Source organism: Lemur catta, chromosome 20, assembly GCF_020740605.2.
Source record: "Lemur catta isolate mLemCat1 chromosome 20, mLemCat1.pri, whole genome shotgun sequence".
NCBI lineage: Eukaryota > Metazoa > Chordata > Mammalia > Primates > Lemuridae > Lemur > Lemur catta.
The window spans coordinates 8,361,392-8,379,073 of NC_059147.1; the positions used below are offsets into that span (position 1 = coordinate 8,361,392).

Sequence of the window (17,682 nt, forward strand, 5' to 3'; positions counted from 1 at the left end):
CCCGGACCGCCCCCGGGCGCGCCGGCCCCGCCCCGGCCCGGCCCCTGCCCCGCGCGGGCCCTCGGGCTCACGCCGCGCCTCGCCCGGGCCTCGCCGGCCCCTCTCCGGGCCCCTCTGCTGCCCACCGCGCCCCCCCTTCCCTCTCCGGTCCTCTTTGTCCCCGCCGCCTCGGAGAGCTCCTCGCTCCCCTCTTTTCCTCCGCCGGAGCGGCCCTGTGCCCCGGGGGTCCCACCCGCCTCCTTCCCGACCGCCGCCTCCCTCGGCCGGGCATCCCCGCGCCGCGCGGTCCCTCCGCGCCCCTGTCCCGTCCCTCCCTCTCCCCGTCCCCGCTCCTCCCGCGTGGGTGCCTGGCCCCGGGCCCCGCTCCCCTCCCCGCCTTGCCCCTCGAATGGTCCCTGCGCGGACACACCTCACCCAGCAGCTAACCTGCTCCAGCGTTTCCCCGTAGCCGGGAGCCGGGGCCCCCTGTACACCTGTGGTATTTTCCAGAAGGGGTGTTGGGGCCTGACCTTTCCCAGGTAGGCGGACTCGAAGCTTCCCAGGTTAAGCCTCGTGTCGGTCCTCTTCCTATTTTCTTTGCTCTTGTTTACATTCGAAAGGCGTTTGAGTAACTGGATCTAGGCGGATCATTCGCTGCTGTCGCAGAGAAAATGTCCCTATTTTCCTAAAAGGTTCTGGGTGATTAACTTCCTCACTCTGCACTCGCCCACCCCCTCTTTATTTCTTTCTCTTTCTTTGAGCTCCATTTTTTATTTATTTTTTTTCGCATCGGCTTTATTGCCCTGAGTTAATTTGAGAGTTTGGCCTTCAGCCTTGGCGAAGGGAAGGGGCTTTATCCTGGATGGAAACGTTATGGAGAGGCGGTGAGACCTGCCTCGTCCCCCGGTTAGTGATCTGCGAGCTACTTCAACAGGCAGGCAGAAATTTTGAAATATTTCACAGGACACTCGCTAACAGCATCGTCCCCTGGACACACGTGGCTGGCCCGGGGCCTGAACTTTTTCAGAGAAGCATTACATGAGTTTCTTCTCATTTCTTCTGTTCCCCAAAGTAGACACTCAGGCTTGTGACACCTGTGTGTCTACCTTCCCTCATTATTATCTTTCTGGAAGCAAGCAGGAAAAAAAAAAAAAAAAAACTTCAATTAGGTGAGAGTTTGTGTATTTGCGCTTCCCCTAGCAAAAACTCGTGTCAGGAGCCTGCACGAGAGAGCGGTGTGTTTTCAGGAAAGGAACAACTGCTCACATTGTCCCTGGATTGACTCCGATCCCCCCTCCCGAAAAAGCTTTGGTCTCCTCTCCCCCGTCTCCATTTAACATTGACAACCCAGCGGCGCTCCCTAATGGCCCAGCGGGTTGCACAAATTGGCAGTGAGCTGAGATATTATCAGGACAACACCCCATTGAGTAAGTTCTTGAAACGCAGAAGTGGAGGCCCTTTCTCGGGGCCACTGGGCGCCTGTGGCCTTTCCACCAATCAGAGCTAGAGGTTGCAGTGGCCACCTGTTGTCTCGCAAGAGAACATCTTTTAAGTTTCACTATTAGTATTTAACAATGGCTTATGGTGCAGGATCTGGCCTCGGGAGAGGAGCAGCCTGCTGATCTGGGGTACCAAAAGAGAATTTTTTTTTCTTTCCAGATAGCTCTTACAAGGAGCCAAACGGCTGGGAAGCCGAGTTTTTCGTTGCACGCTCACACTCCTCACCTTCTGCTCGTTCCGTCGTGCATCTGGAGCAATCTGAGCTTGATTACAGAGGATGAAGAAAAGTATAATCAAAGTTAGAGACTAAACCTGAAGTTGTAATCAGACCTCGAGGATCAGGAATACAAATACGCTTCCCAGTGGAGACACCGCTAGCTGCGAGGGTGGGATTGCACGTGGGCCGATGCGTTCCATCAAGCCCTGGGCTGCGGAGCCCGAAACTCAAGTAAGGACCTTACCCTACCCCCCCACCCGCGCCCCCAGGCTCTCAAGAGTTAGGAATGCCCAGTCACATTCCACACCACCTCTTAGCGGTTGTTTTGGAAAAGTCTTTCCCTTTAAAGTTCCCTTCCCTGTTAGGATGCAAATGCCTTTGAGTGGGGAACCATATTCATCAGTCTGCATTTTATTATTTTGTTTTAGGATGTAAGCTAAGGAAACGTTATGAGTTTAGATTTTAATGCGGGGGGAGAGGAGTTAGAAGAAACCTGATGCTGAGACTGAAGATGGGTATGTTGGGACATTTAGAATGAGAAAATCGCTGGGACAGAAACAGGTCATTTGGGAAGGCTGCAGACTTGATTTTGCCCTGTCTCCATGCATCCAGCAGTTATTTTTTGAATACCTACTATGTGCCAGACACTATTTTAGACACTGAATGAGAAAGGGGATCCTACCATGACACATGGAAGTCCCCAAAGAGGACTATGAATTGGACTCTTCACACACACACACACACACACACACAGTGCACTCTCATGCACAAATGTACACATGCCCTGCCCGAACCATTCAGTCACCTGGCTATCCTGTTATGCCACAGCCACTGCTGCTTTTGAGAGAAGCAATCTGAAAAACAAATTCACATACAGTGAGGACGCCAGACTCCATGCCTCCATGGCATTTGTAGAAGGCAGCTCAAAGGAGGGTGCAGTGCACACTGCCAGATCACTGCTGTGTCCCAAGGACCTTGGACCATGCCTGGTACATAGTTTGTTTGCAATAAATAAATATTCATTTAAGAAAGGAAGTTTAGAAGGAAAATGGGAAGGAAGAAAGGAAAGAAGAGAGGGAGGGGGAAGGGGAAGAAGACAATGTTTGAATAGTGGGATATTATTTGCAGAGAACCTGATTAAGGTAGGATTGCAGAAGAGTGTATCCAGGACCTCTGATGTGGAGAACAATCTACCTTGGGGGAAGGGGGGAAGGGGCGAGCCTTTTACACTGCTGTTTTAGGCCCTTTGTATACATTAAAACTAGGATTGTGTGTTGTTTCATTTATTAATACAATGGATCTGATTAAACTCTCCATTGCATTTCAAATACCATCTAATTTTAAGAGTTTCAGTGGATTTGAAGCCCATCCATTTAAAACTTTAGAATGATGCTTTTGAAAAGTGAACGCAATTTTAACTGTCATGCTATTTGTTATCTTAGGGCTGTCACCTTTTTCAGTCTGTCTGCAGTCTTGTTTCTGAAATGCCGTAGACAAAGGTTTTCTTTATACTACATTAGCCTTGAATTTGAAGAAACTTTTCCAAGAACATATCTTAAATATGCTTTGAATTTATGTGGAACAGAGCTAACTGTTATCAATTTCGAAGGGAAGCACAGGAATCAGTTGTGCTGCCAAAATACAACATCTGAGAATAAGAAAACTGCTTTAAAGTTTTTAGGTGATTTGGGTCAAAACTGTCTTATTACCTTGATGTTTCTAATTGAATAGCTGTTGTCATCCAAGAATCTCTAAACAACGGGGGGGGAAGTACACAAACTTTACATTGTGGAAAAACTATATCTTGATGGAACTCTGAAAACTTTCTCTACTTTATCTGGATCCAAATTATGCAAGAAAGTCTCCCTGAGGACGGCATTAAACCTGCTGAGTTTTATAACCAAAAATCTTACTGTAACCCCTACTTTTAGGAATCTGTAAAAGTAATTTAACCCCTCTATGTTCCGCTTGCCCAGATGAGATGATGATACTGTTAAACAATATATACAGTTTAATTCTCTTGGGTTTAGGTGATGAAAACTCCTATCCAAATATTGTGATCCTTGTTTGCAATTTGTAATGTAGACGAATTAACAGTAGCTCCAAATGGAAATTAACAAGGCCAGAGCTACTCAGGTTTCTTCTCATCTATTCCCATAGTAACAACTAATGTATTATATTGGTAAAACATATCTGAATTTGGCTTCATGTCATAAGGCATAGCATTCCTCTCCAGCCTGGATTCTTAATATGTATTTAACCATCTTCATGAAATTTAAAAGAATTCCAGAGAATCAACACTTCCCATACAAAACCTACCAAGGTTCTCACAAAAATGACCCTACACATGATATAGAGGAAAAATTGTGACCGTGGGGCCCTCATTACCAGTCTCCAGTGCATGATCTAAAACCAATCACCAGGAGAGAGTTCCATACAGGAATTACAGTGTGAAAAAAATCCCCAAGTGTAGTCATTGTTAGTTTCAGTTTTCAATAAATCCAAACAATTTCTGGTCTGAAAATGTGAGCTATTTTGATATTTTTACTTTGGTCAAAAAATACAGAAACATGGCCAAATGGGGAGAAAAATAAGCAAATTTTTCCTCCATGATAATAAATATATATTCAGTTATGTACATTAGGTTGCTTCTCATATTACTACAACCAATTTTGGTCATATTGGTCTCTGTACTACCAGACACAAGAAGAGCTCTTCAAAACTAACCATTTTCCCAGTTGACTATTACTTTTACTAAGAGTAGATACACCCATAGCTTCTGACAGATATATATAGTAATTATGGAACGGTAACCCCCAAAACCCTAGTAGCAAAAAAGTACTAAGCTGAGAATTCATTCCCAGAAATACAAAATGCAGCAAGTATTTGCTTGTGACCTAAGTAACTCTTCAATAAAGCTATTTTAGAAACCAATACACTCAACGCAATCAGGAGGTGTGCAATTTTCAGTGTATTTACACCCTGCCTTAAAAAAAAAAAAAAGTCTTGTATTCACAGAAATCTTAAACTGTTGTCCTGCCTGTTTTCTGAAATATATTCTATTTCTTTTAAAGTGAAAGAATGACCTCTTTTGCAGGAACAATTTTCAGAGACAGTGTGTTTATCAAATGGTTTCTCTGCTTTCATAAAAACAATTTATTTTCACTGAACTCTTCAAGATAAGCATCAAAGCCAGGAAGAATGTACAATGAAGTTTATAATTACACTCCAGAAACAAATACTGGGTAGTTTTTATTTTGCTCAAGTGAAAAAAGATTTTTTTTTTCCCCAAAGAGACAAAGGTAGTGATGGGGGAGGGGGTTTATACAGGAGTGAAAATCAGGAAGCCCAGGCAGTTTACAGCAGGAGGGCCCCACCGTGTTGCCCACAAAGCCCACTGGCTGAACAATGAAAGCTGAAGACCCAGTACTTTTTTAACAAATGGGTTGGGGTCAGTCCATATTTTATTCTTCACCGAGGGACAGCTATAGGGGCAGTAAGGAGAAAAAAAATCACTAGGCAGATATTAATTAAACCCTTCCATGACAGATCCGTATACCATTGCACATAAATATCTCTCATGACATCCTTTCTTTGATAAACATCCGTGTTTCTAGGCTTAATTTATATGGCATGTTATTTTTAATAACCATAGAACAATAAAATTGTAAAAATAACTGAGAAAAGAACTGAGTCTAATAAAGATTCTGTTTCTTAAGAAATGGGAAACAATTGCATTTGATCACAGAACAGCCAAGGACTAGCAGCAAAATAATCTCCCCTCATTTACATAGATCTGTGCGTGCCAAACAGATGAGTGTTTGCTTTTCAAGTAATAGTGCAGGTGCATATCCTGCAGTGACTAAATCTCTAACTCATCAAACTGTTTCACCAGAGTGGGACATGCCCTCTTTTTCTGGAAGAGTTTCAAGTTTTCTCCCCAGCATTCCAGCCACCTGTTTATGGAGTTCATCCTCGGGAGAAGATGCATGCAATTAGAAACAAGAAAATGAAAATAAATGACCTTGTTTGTTATTTATAACAAAGAAACTCAGCAAAATTAATGCTGTGGAGCTTGACCTCCTGACCCCAGAGAAAGACCCACCTCATGGCTTTGTGGCCAATGCACAATAGTCCAGCAGCTTCCATTATCCAGCCGCTGTGACTTCTGGATGGTCATTAAAGCTGCATGTCCAAAATATTAAATGTTTTACAAGTTAGATTAGAGGATTTGCACTTTTTTAACGGCATGGTTAAAAATGTGAGGCTAGTTGGCACAAGAGATTTTCTTTTTTTAAGAGGAGCAGGTAAAAGCATTTAGCTTTCTCTGCTCCGTCTGTCCTTCAACAACATGTGGAAGAAAAGGGAAATATTTTAAAATTTTGAACTAGTGCTCTGAGAATTGAAGAATGGTTAAATATATAATAGAAATCAATCAGAAAGGTGATCTTTGTAAGGAGTTCAGGGAAAACATGGTGTTTCCTCCCCATCAAGGCTACTGGTGAGAAAGGAGGACACAACTTCCTTCTGTTACGTAAACGTAGTGTGCGTGGTGCCCCCTAGAATTGTGCAATGAAATAGCACCACTGTTTTCCCTTCTATTGCTTAACACACTGCAGAAGCCCCGGCCAGGCAGGAAATGAAGATCACGGTGGAGTTCCAAAGACTCCAGAACTAGTGCGTGGTTGGAACATCTTGAGGCAGAATGGCTGTTACAAATGACGCGCCCATAACTTGAATGACTGATTCTAAGACTGGCCTCTGCTACTACCTATTGCCTCTTTCTCCCCTGTGGGTCCCCTCCGTCATTCACCCACAACAAATGTCATGAGTGTCCTGGATTCTTCTAGACCTTCAGTTAAAATCCACATTTGGTACTTTTCATCCAAGTTCCTTGTTTATTGGCCCGTCTGCCCAGTGCTACCATATCTTTAACTGTCTTATTTTTCCTCAAGAGGAAATAACTTTTTATGAAGGAGGACTCTCTACTCTTCCTCAAAATATCTTCTTCACTGTAAAATAAAGTAAGAATTTCTTAAGGCATGCAGATTGTCATACAAACACCACCCTGGGCATTATAGACCATCCCTCCTCACCTTCCCTTTTATTTCTGATCCCAAAGGGGTATTTCACCACATGCTTCTCCCCGTCCTTTATCAGGGACACTGCAGTCATAAATCTGGAGAGATCACTAGAAGCCCTGGTTGGGATCTCACATACCTACAGCAACAATAACAACAATAAAATTGTAGCCATTGAAGAGCCACCTTTCTGGTTAACGTTTATGGAACTGGCCAATTCTCAGACCCAGAAGAAGGAGCTTAAGGAAGTTCTTGCATTTCATTGGTCTAAAGAAACCCATTCTGCAGTCCAAAGCTACATGTCAGCTATTGTTTTACTGAAAGACTGAGCTCTCTTAATCTGGAGCCATCACCACCTGAATTCCCACTGTGTGCTTTAAGTACCAGTTATATGGCTGCACTCAGTGCCAGAGAGAGAGAGAGAGAGAAAGAGAGAAAGGGTAGAGTGTAACTACTCTATCTTACCCAGAGCCAAAAGTTATATCATTTATTTTTCAGCAAATGTTTAATGTGCCTAAGTGTATGGTACTAAGTTTCCAGAGATGGAAAAAGCATGATTCCTGTCCACACTAAATATTATAAGGCATAGGGGAAGTATTATAATAATGAAATATTATAATCAGTGCCATAGGAGAAGCATTCTTTTGCTAATGTAGTCAACAAACATTTATTTACAGATATCTCTACAGATAATGTGATGGGGTGTTGCTTAGCGAAGGGAGATCATTTACGATCAGGATAATCAGAGGAAGCTTCAGAGAGAAGGCATTTGAAAGTAGATACCATTTGGGGAAGGCAAGAGGGTTGAAAAAATGTGCTAGGGAAGGGAGGTTTTGAACACAGTTACTTAAAGAGAAGAGGGTGCATGTGCAGTAGGGATTTGGGGTTGTCTCAGCCATCTCTTGGATAGATTATGCTTCAGTAACAAGTAACCTCTAATATTTTAGTGGGTTACCAGTGCAGAAGACTATTTCTCAGCCTCATTCCTGTCCTCCACCAATAAGCCGCTGCTCTTTTGCACATCTTCATTTCAGGACTAAAGTTGAAAGGGAAGGTTCTATTTAGAGCATGTTGGTCTTGTGCAGAGCAAAAAGAGAGATGGTGGAAACGTGCCATGGCTCTCAAAGCTTCTGCTCACATCATTTCCATTCACTTTTGACCGGTCAAAGAAAACCAGATGGCCAAGCCTGATGCTGATGGGGGACTGGAGGGACTGGCCTGGTAGCGAGGGGCCCCCAATATTTAACGCAATCAGTGACATGGGAAGAGTTTTTCAGAGACCTATCAAAATTTTCCGACAGCAAGTAAAATTGTCTAGCAGGAGCAGTGAGTGAGTGTTGAAGGGAAGAGCTTGGGGAGATACGATGTGGGGAAGTTAGTTGTAGGGGGAGGAGACAGGATAAGAAGTGAAATGGAGTTTTGAAAGCCGGGGAGCTGAGTTAGATTTGATGCAAGCACCTGCATGAAAGGTGGCATAAGAAACACGCCTGGGAGTTCTGATCTCCAGTTTGTTTTGACCCATAGACAGCAGACTCGTTTAACATTTAATTAGCTTATACTGTGTGCCAGTTGTGGTGCCACATAGACATGTGCATATATATATTTAACTTTTAATCCTCATGACATCTCTCTGGTGTAGATAAGTATTATTCTTTTTTTTTTTAAGTTGAAGAAGCAGGCTCGCAGAGGTTGAATGACTTGCTTAAGGACACAAGAGTAGCACGTAGGAGAACTGTGATGCAAATTGAGGTCTTTTCTTTCTACTGCATCACTGTAGGGCAAAGAAAGTAAAATGTCACCTTTCTTTAGTATTGACTTGTTATTCTTTATCTTCTCCTTATACACACAGTCTGAAAGCTTTTTCTCCTCAAGCAGAAGTTGTCATTAAAGCGATGTTTATATAACCACTCCTTACACATATAACTTTGTAAGTGAATAAAGAAGAAGCAGATCTTTATCTCAGATATTTATTATAAACCCTTATGGCAGAGACAGTTACCACTTACCGAATATTCATGTGCTCCCTGCCATGTATTCCCCGACCTTCCTTGCTGTTAGATGAGGGGCCATGTGACCAGTTTGGGCCAGTGGACTGTAAGCAGAAGTGACACGTGTCACTTCCAGGCTGAGACAAGTAAGAATTGACATGCATCCTCCATATCTCTCTCAACCTACTGTGGTAGGTCGAGGTTAGAAGGCACAGGCACAAGATGGAAGATAACCATTCATGTCTCAGAATTCACATGGACAAAAGTATGTCTCAGTGATCTCGAGCTACAAGATATCAGTGTTTATTTGTTATAGCAGGATAGCCCAGCCTATCCTGATTAATACAGCTCCTTCTGCCTTTGCTTGATATAAGGAAAGTGGCCATATCTGTCTTGCTCGCTACCTTATCCCTACTGCTCAACACAGGACCTCCCACCTATTTATTATAGGCTCAATAAATTTTGGTTGAAGGAAAATGAGCGATTCTTAAATTGAGTCTGGCCTCTGTATGCTATTTTGTTAAACCACTTACGAACTGTTTTTAGAAACCACTTGTTGATGAATCTTCTGGGGATACTCCCTTAGATCACTCTTCAGTTTAAGATGTTACTATATATTTAATCGATTTTAAACTCCTTCCTCTGATATTCAAGGTCCTTATAATCTTACCTAGATTCCTCTGATTTTACCACTTTATCTCTCTAATCTACTCTAATCTATCACCACTTACTGCCATATGCCCCCTAGTCATTTTTTCACTAGGAGCAAACATTGTATGTTCTTGTGCAAATCATTTCAAGTCTCTGAGGCTCAGTTTCTCATTCTGTAAAATTGTTATTGCAGTGAATGACAGAAAGCATACAAAAAGTTTAAATTATGCAGGGTTATGAAAATATGAAAATCCAAACTTATTTTGTGTGTGCTTTTGTCGATGTGTATTAACTAAACTGATATATCAGAAGAGGGGTATTAAAGGTGTCACTATTTCAGTAATACATTTGCCAAAATCTCCCATGATAATCTTGTACATGAAATTGCTGTCTAGAGAGCACTGGTGAAAGGAACTGGGAGACACTGTTGGTTACCTACTCCAAATTCATTCCCCCTTCTTTGTTCCTAACCCTACCTCCATTTTATTTAGATCCTGCCCTTGCCCTTGAAACCCTACACACCCAGGGTGGATTTCCATGATGGCCTTATTTTCATTGCCAGTGATTAGTGTAGTTGTTGGCTATGATGCATTTCTGGTCAACAAGACGAATGCAAACGAGTTCAGGAGGGCTTCTAAGAAGGATTCTCTTGCTTTTAAAAAGAAGCACTAAAGAAAATATAGTAGTTTCTTATATTACATTATTCAGGGCAATGTCATGTCCTGAAATGTTGCAGCCGGCTTGCCGACGTAAAGGGATCTAGCCTGTGGTCAAAGCTGACGTGCTAAGATGAGAATGGTACAGCAGAAGCATGAGAACGTAGATCCTCCACGATGTCATGAGTCACTGATTAACCAACCCGGAGCTCTTCTTGTCCTGATTTCTAGCTATGTGAAATAATATATATTCTTATATTTTGATCCAGTTGATTCCAAGTTTTCTACCACGTGTGAGCGACAGCAGTGAAACCCACTTGAACTTGCTGTATTAGTCTGCTAGGGCAGCCACAGCAAAATACCACGGACTGGCAATTCATTTTCTCACAGCTCTGGAGGCTGGAAGACCCAGATTAGGGTGTTGGCAGGTCTGGTTTCCCCTTTGGCCTCTCTTCCTGGCTTGCAGAAGCTGCTGTCCTGCTGCGTCTTCACATGGTCGTCCCTCTGTGCACAGGTGTCTCCGGCGTCCCTCTGTGCGTCCTAATTTTCTCCTCTTACGAAGACACCAGTTGGATTGGATTAGGGCCCACCCTAAGAGCCTCATTTTAACTTAATCACCTCTTTAAAGGCCCTATCTCCAGATACAGTCACATTCTGAGATAGTGGGGTTTAGGCCTTCAACATAGGGATTTCGAGGGGACACGGTTCAGCCCAAAACACTTGCTCAGGCCAAAGGGGGAGTTTATTTTAAAACTACAGGAAAACCTCACAGAATCAAAGTGTAGGTTATAACGTCAGATCTCTCAAATTTCTATTAATATTTCTCGAAGCACATATGCTTTGGTTTTTTTCCTTTCTTCTTACAAATCAGTCCCCATAAACCAGTCCCCATTCTTCTGCTTGTAAAAGGCCCACATGAGTGCCCCACAATGGTGGCCTCAGCCCCTCAGTCCCATGACTGTTGCTCTCAACAGCTAACAGACTCATGCTCTGTGCCTCTTTGACAAATTCCAGAGATAGAGAATCTGATTGGCCCACTTTGCGTTCATGTGTTCACCCTTGGGCCTATCCACTATGGCCAGGGGATGGGGCAGGAGGTCCACAACAACTGGCTCTTATGGTCTATGGCTAAGTTAGTTCACCAAGAAGATTTGAATGTGAATAACATATGTGGTGGCTCTAGTGGAATAGGGAAATGTGGATAAGATTATACCGCAGTGGATTTGAAGTGGACTGACTAATCATGCACAAAGGTGTTCATTGATTACTGACAACCTGGAGAGAAGTCTTTAGTAAAGTCTCCCTTTATTCTGCACTTGATTTATATTTTTTAAAATTTTCCCAATATTTTCATAAATATCTTAGAACAGGACATAGAAGACATACCTACTGAACTCTTAGTCGACAAAATGACCAAAGCATTAGTTAAGATAGTTGGAGACAAAATTCAGACTCAAAATCATCTTAAATGGCTAGAAACCATTCTAAAGGGTGGAATCAATAATATGAAAATCAGTTCAGGTAAGTATTAACTCCCAAATTTGGACTTCAGTATTCACTTGGGAAATGATGGAATGGAGTTTTCAAATTGAGCCCTTTATATAAATTATAGCACTCTATGGATATGTGTCTCTCTTTTCAAGAAGAAAGTCCTTTTTAATTAGTTGCATGCTAAAGTTAGTTTGGCTAAGTAAATGTTTTCCTAGAGTTGAGAGATGTGTATAATTTTAGTTTCTCTTTTATTTGCAGATCAAATAGATTAAAAGATCCAATAAGTAATTTTGAATCCTTACAGGTAATTCACCAACCTGGAAAATCCCTGAACCAAGAGGCCCCTTCCTACTGTAGCTTAGCAAGGGGAAGCTACTGTAATAAACAGCATGAGTCTAATCCTATATAGCTGGATCGTCTATAAGCTTGGCTTTCCCAAATTAGGAAACTACCAAAGAAAATCTTACTTTCCAACTATTTTATTGTGCCATTTTTATTTCTTTAATTTCTTGGAAATAACCTTATTATTTTCCTCTTACGTATAAAATGTATCCTTATTGAAAACTGAAGTCTAAACATTACAAAAAAATATGCAGTGTGGAAAATGTAATATTGCATAATGGGTAACCAATGTACATGGTTAGGTGACTCTTGCAGATTATGTTCCTGTGCATATTCTAACAAATTATCAATATTTTTATTTTAATGAATCTAGGATCATGCTATGCATATTCTTTTGTAACTTGCTTTTCCCATGTAACAATATGACCCACAGGTTGTAATGATAGACTTGTTTGTTGCAGATAATCCATCACTCAAGGACAATTAGAAAAGCCAGACAAAATATTTGATTGATTTGGTTTGAAGGCATCAGAAAGCTACCAAGACAGCAAGGACTTGAGGGACTGAGCTCCTTGAGAAAAGGCATGTGCTAAGAGGTGAGCTTGACATTCAGTCCCCCTTCCCCTTCAAGGCCTGTATCTGATTTATAAGCTGTGGCCCACAGCAGAGAAGCTGAGCATTCCTCCTGGCAGTCTTACCACACTGAGGGGGAAAGTGAGAATTCAGAACCCAATAAGGAAAAGGGTCCATGGTAAGCATCCCAGGTTTTTAGCTGACATTCACAAAGGGCTGTACCCTAGAAGTAAGGTGAACCAGAAGTAGACCGACCTTCACAAGGAATGAAGTCCAGCTTTGAATAAACTGAATCCCTCATTGGATTAGGTGATCTGCCTTTACCTTAACGGTTTACTAAGAATAAAAGCAAATATTTGTTAGAAGATAAAATTACCCAGAATCTCAAATTATCTTAATTTGTGATACATATCTGGCATCTAATTTCAAACAACCAGTCATTTCAGGAGACAAGAACACATGATGGAAGAAATAGATGGTGGAGCATACCTAAAGGGTACCCAGATATTGGAGTTACTATAAAACAACCATGATTACATAGCCTTCTCCACTTGCATTATTCAAGGAATACTTAGTACGTGGGCTTAACATACAAGCTTTGTACATAATAGTCTCTCAACAAATATTTAGTGATATAAGCTGATAAATTAATTTAAAATAGTGGTACTAGTATATTTGCAATGTATCCCTAAATAGTGTATGGGCAATATAATTGGGATTTCTGAAGACTCTACCTTAACCCAAGGTACCCGAAATGATTTAATGGAGTCCACAGACCCTAAATTACATGGAGAAAGTCATTCTCTTTTCTATTCCCTTTCAGTCCTTCCTATTATGTCATAGAGATTGTCTCAGCTTGGTGCTAACATGTCTTTTACGCTACCCTAACACTATTTGATTTTCATTTTTAACAAAGAAAGAACAGGCCTCAAGCTTGCACCATTGGCAGATAGTTTCTCGGTATCGCTCCTCCAGGATTCTTAAGGACAATGCTGTGAGCTCCTTTGGAAGTCTGGTGAAGTATGGACCCGGCATCAAAATAATGTATGTAAATACATAAAATAAAATGCCTAGTATTACATAGGAAAACGTACATTGAAATAAAGTTCCATCCTCTGTCCCCTTGGCCCTGAAGTTTGTGATCATTGTATTTATTTTCACGGTTACTTTCTATTTATGGAAAGCGACATTGCTTTCCATTTATAGTCATGACATGCAATTTGCATCTTAAATAAATTTATTTAAGTGAAAGAGGAGAGATGAATTAAGGAACTATATTAAGTGAGTAAGAGTAGGAGCTATAACGAAAACTAAAAGTGGTATGCCATGGTTGAGTGAAGAATTCTGACTTAACCCAAAGAGGTGACTTTCGCGGTGGGAATTTCAGGCACCCCTTCAGGTTGGCAACTGCACTATACCAGGTCTGGAGCAGAACTCACTTGTCCATTAGTCAATGTCCATTTATTGAGTGGCCCCACCAAGTACCAGACACGCTCCCTCCAGGTGCAGGGAGAGTGTCTCGAACAAGACAATTTAGCCTCAAGGCGTTTATATTCTAGGGGAAGAATACAGGTAACGAGCAGGCAAAAACATTCAGTAATAAGGTAACTTCAGATACTGATTCTTGTCCTGAAGGATGACTAGAGAGGGGTGACTTAGGGTCGGAGTGGGAGAGTGAGAGTGGGGTTCATGGTCAGTCCCAGGCTGGGTTAGAAAAAGATCAGGCTCCGGCTCTGGCAGTGCCCGGAAAAATGCAGAGAGACAAGCTGGGATTTCTGGATCATTACCGTGAGGAAGGGAATAAATGTGTGTTCTCTCTCAGTTGCTCCTCTTGACACCTGGGTAAATGGCTGTTTGCACAGGCAGATCACCCAAAGGTAAACAGCTGCTTCCTGCCTTTCCTGCTAGCACAGGTTGGGGCCCCGAAACAGTGTGTACCCAGGCGAAAGAGGAGGGACCCTGCATTCAGGTTTCATTCATTCATTCAAGCAAGATTCATCGAGTGCCCCCTCAATGCAGGTGCCGAGGTAGGCAGTGGGCTTATAGCACGGGACAAGAAACAGGTCACTCATCCCCTGACCTCTCTCTCCATTTCGGGGATGTCCAAGCCAGAAGTGCCTCAGAGTCCCCAGGCCACCCCTCTCAGGGTACGGATGGGAATATCAAACCCAGAAGAGGCAAAGTGACTTGCCCAAGATCTGGAGCAAAGCCGCTGTAGATTTAAAGCAAATCAGGTCTCAAAACTCCTTTGTCAACTGCTTTCGTTGCCTACAGCTTCTGAAGTCACCATTCTTGGGCAGTATTTGGATTGACTTCTTAGAGTGTTTTCCATGACCAAACTATTACGGCTTAGGGAAGGAGAAACCAGAGTTTCCTCCTATCAGTATGCCGAAATGTGATCCAATTCTAAGTCCCTAAGTTACTACAGGACTACTTGGACTGACCGAATTTATCTTATGTTTATTGAGCTTATTCTGCAGGGGACACTCCCCAATTTCGGTTTCCCAAGTTGAAAAATAACTCTAAAGGCTATAGTTAGGACAAACACACATTGCATTTGACCCTGCCTTCCACTTTTTATAATGCCCCGTATTTGTAATTGTTTCATTCACTGTTAAGAGAGCAAGCGTTCAGGAGTACTCACTGTGTGCCGGGCCCTGGGGGAGGTCCTGGGATTTAATGTAAGCCAAAAACAAATGTATTCCTAATCTGGTCTTTGCTCTCATAGTCTAGTTTGGGAGATTATCAATCATCAAATAATTGCACATATATGACTGTGGATATGTATGTAAAACTAAATGTTTTATGAGATTTTTTATGAAAAAAATTTTTGAAAGGTTTGCACTGAGAAATTAGAGCAAGGAATAGAAATTAGTCAGTTAAAAAAAAAATAATCACACATATAAATATAAATTTACCACCATAATAGATACTTGTGTTGGTTTGGATCTTCCAACAAGCCTGTCAAGAGAGACCAAACATGCAAGAGATTTGCTGGGAAAATGCCTGTGAGTGAGATGGTGGGGTGGGGGGCTGGAGAAGGCCAGGAGAGCCGTCAGATGGGGAGGCAGTTCTGTGAAGGCAAGAGGGAAGGAAGGACAGGTGGGTAGTCTTAGATCATGGTGTCGTTCTCAGCAAATTCTGCCAAGGCCAAAGTTCCCCATCAGAAGAGTCTGACTTTCTCCAGGATGGCCCTGCCTCACTATTCCTGCTGTGCTCAGCCATGGGCTGGGGCAGCCCCTGGGAAGTGTGGCCTCAGCAGTGATGTGATGTTGGACTCAGAGTACAGCCAGGGCTGTCCGTCCACGACAAACTCCTCAGTAAGAGATCCAAGAAGGACATGTTCATGGCCATCACAATGCCACCAAAAAGCAAAACACAGTAATAGCAGAGCCCAAATTAGATGGATTGATCTGGTGTAGAAGAATGGAGACTCTCTGAGAAAATAACCTCCACGTTATATTAATAAGGGGAAAGTTCTGGCCAGGCGCGGTGGCTCACGCCTGTAATCCTAGCCCTCTGGGAGGCCGAGGTGGGTGGATCGCTCGAGGTCAGGAATTCGAGACCAGCCTGAGTGAGACCCCATCTCTACTAAAAATAGAAATAGATTATCTGGACAACTAAAAATATATATAGAAAAAAAAATTAGCCGGGCATGGTGGCGCATGCCTGTAGTCCCAGCTACCTGGGAGGCTGAGGCAGGAGGATCGCTTAAGCCCAGGAGTTTGAGGTTGCTGTGAGCTAGGCTGACTCCACGGCACTCACTCTAGCCTGGGCAACAAAGTGAGACTCTGTCTCAAAAAAAAATAAATAAAAAAATAAGGGGAAAGTTCCATGTTCCAGGAAGAGAGAACAGCATGTACAAAGGCCCTGTGGCAGAAGGCAGTTTGAGACATTGGGGAAACTAAATGACATCCTGCTCAGCTTAGTGGAGAGAGTATAGGAGAGAGAGGAATGCGGGACTGAGAAGTGGGCATTACTGGGGAGTTCTACAAGGCCCTCAACCAGAGGACGTTGTTTTAAACACACATCTAAAATGTACCCTGATAGAGGTGGGTAGGAGGGTGGAGGGTGGAGTACCATGTGTGTGCCTGGATTTCTGGTGGTTCAACTGCAGCAAGACTGGTGGGAATGGAGGAGTGGAGGGGCTAGGGCCTTGGTGGCATACGCTTCTCTTAGGGTAGAACAGAAGTCACAAACTGGTGGCCTCCATGCCAAATGGAACTTAAAGATGTGTTTATTTTGGCCCAGGCAGTAGTTTAAAATGCTTTGAATTTGTTGTTCATATTTGAAAACTGGGCAATTCTACATAAAAATCTGAATTACTAGCTTCTCTTAAAAAAATAAGCTCTAGCCAGTGTAGCCCCCACGCCTGCCTGAAAATAATTAGCTGGAACAGAGTAGAGGCCACCCGACTTTAGACACGGCATAAACAACATGGGAGCTGATCAATAAATATTTACTGAAGGAATGAATAAATAAATGGAAAGTCAGAGACCTACAGGTCAGGATGAACTGTGTACAGGAACCCATCTCAGCCCGAACGAGAATGGGATATAAGATGAAGTCCAGGGTGTGATGGTAAATGTTTAACAACCCACTCCTTGGGGAGGAAAAAGAAGTCCAGATTTGTAGTGTTTGCTGATTATTGTGATGTAAATACTCTCACCATGACCAATTTCAAACCCCCAATATGCTGTCACTGAAGTTGGAGTTGGAAAGAGATGAATAATCATAATCAGATCTCGTGAGATGGCGCGAGCTGGCTCCAGCACACTGCTATTGTATGTGAGGCTAGAATCACTAAATCCCTGGAATAATGACCTTCTGGAACAGTGCCTGGAACATAGCAGGTGCTCAATAAATGTTTGTTTAGCCAGCAACTGAATGGGTTGAAGCTCTCAGATGGGAAATCAGTGGAAATCAGGACAGAGTAAGAAGGAGAACAAAAATTCAAGATGCGTGCTGACCCCAGGACTGTAAGTTAGGGGACTGTTATAATTCTTTTGACCATTAACCTTTCAAATTTTCAGATCCCTCATGACGGAGAAGGATTAGATGATCTCTCTAAATCCTCTTATAACTCCATAATGTAAATTAGTGATTTTCATCATTATTAGAAAGTGTAATTATCTTTTCAAACAAAATGCCACAAATAAATCTAATAAAAGGAAATGTACTTCTGTTGGGAGCCCTGATCCTGT

At 42.5% G+C, this 17,682-nt stretch overlaps 1 long non-coding RNA gene across 1 annotated transcript; it reads left to right on the forward strand.

The window, feature by feature from the left end:
* Nucleotides 1-338: 338 nt before the first annotated feature.
* LOC123625064 lies at nt 339-12,454 on the forward strand. The gene is made up of 3 exons (XR_006730351.1): nt 339-518; nt 1,639-1,927; nt 12,367-12,454. It is a non-coding gene; the product is annotated as an uncharacterized LOC123625064 (long non-coding RNA).
* The last annotated feature ends 5,228 nt before the right edge of the window (nt 12,455-17,682 follow it).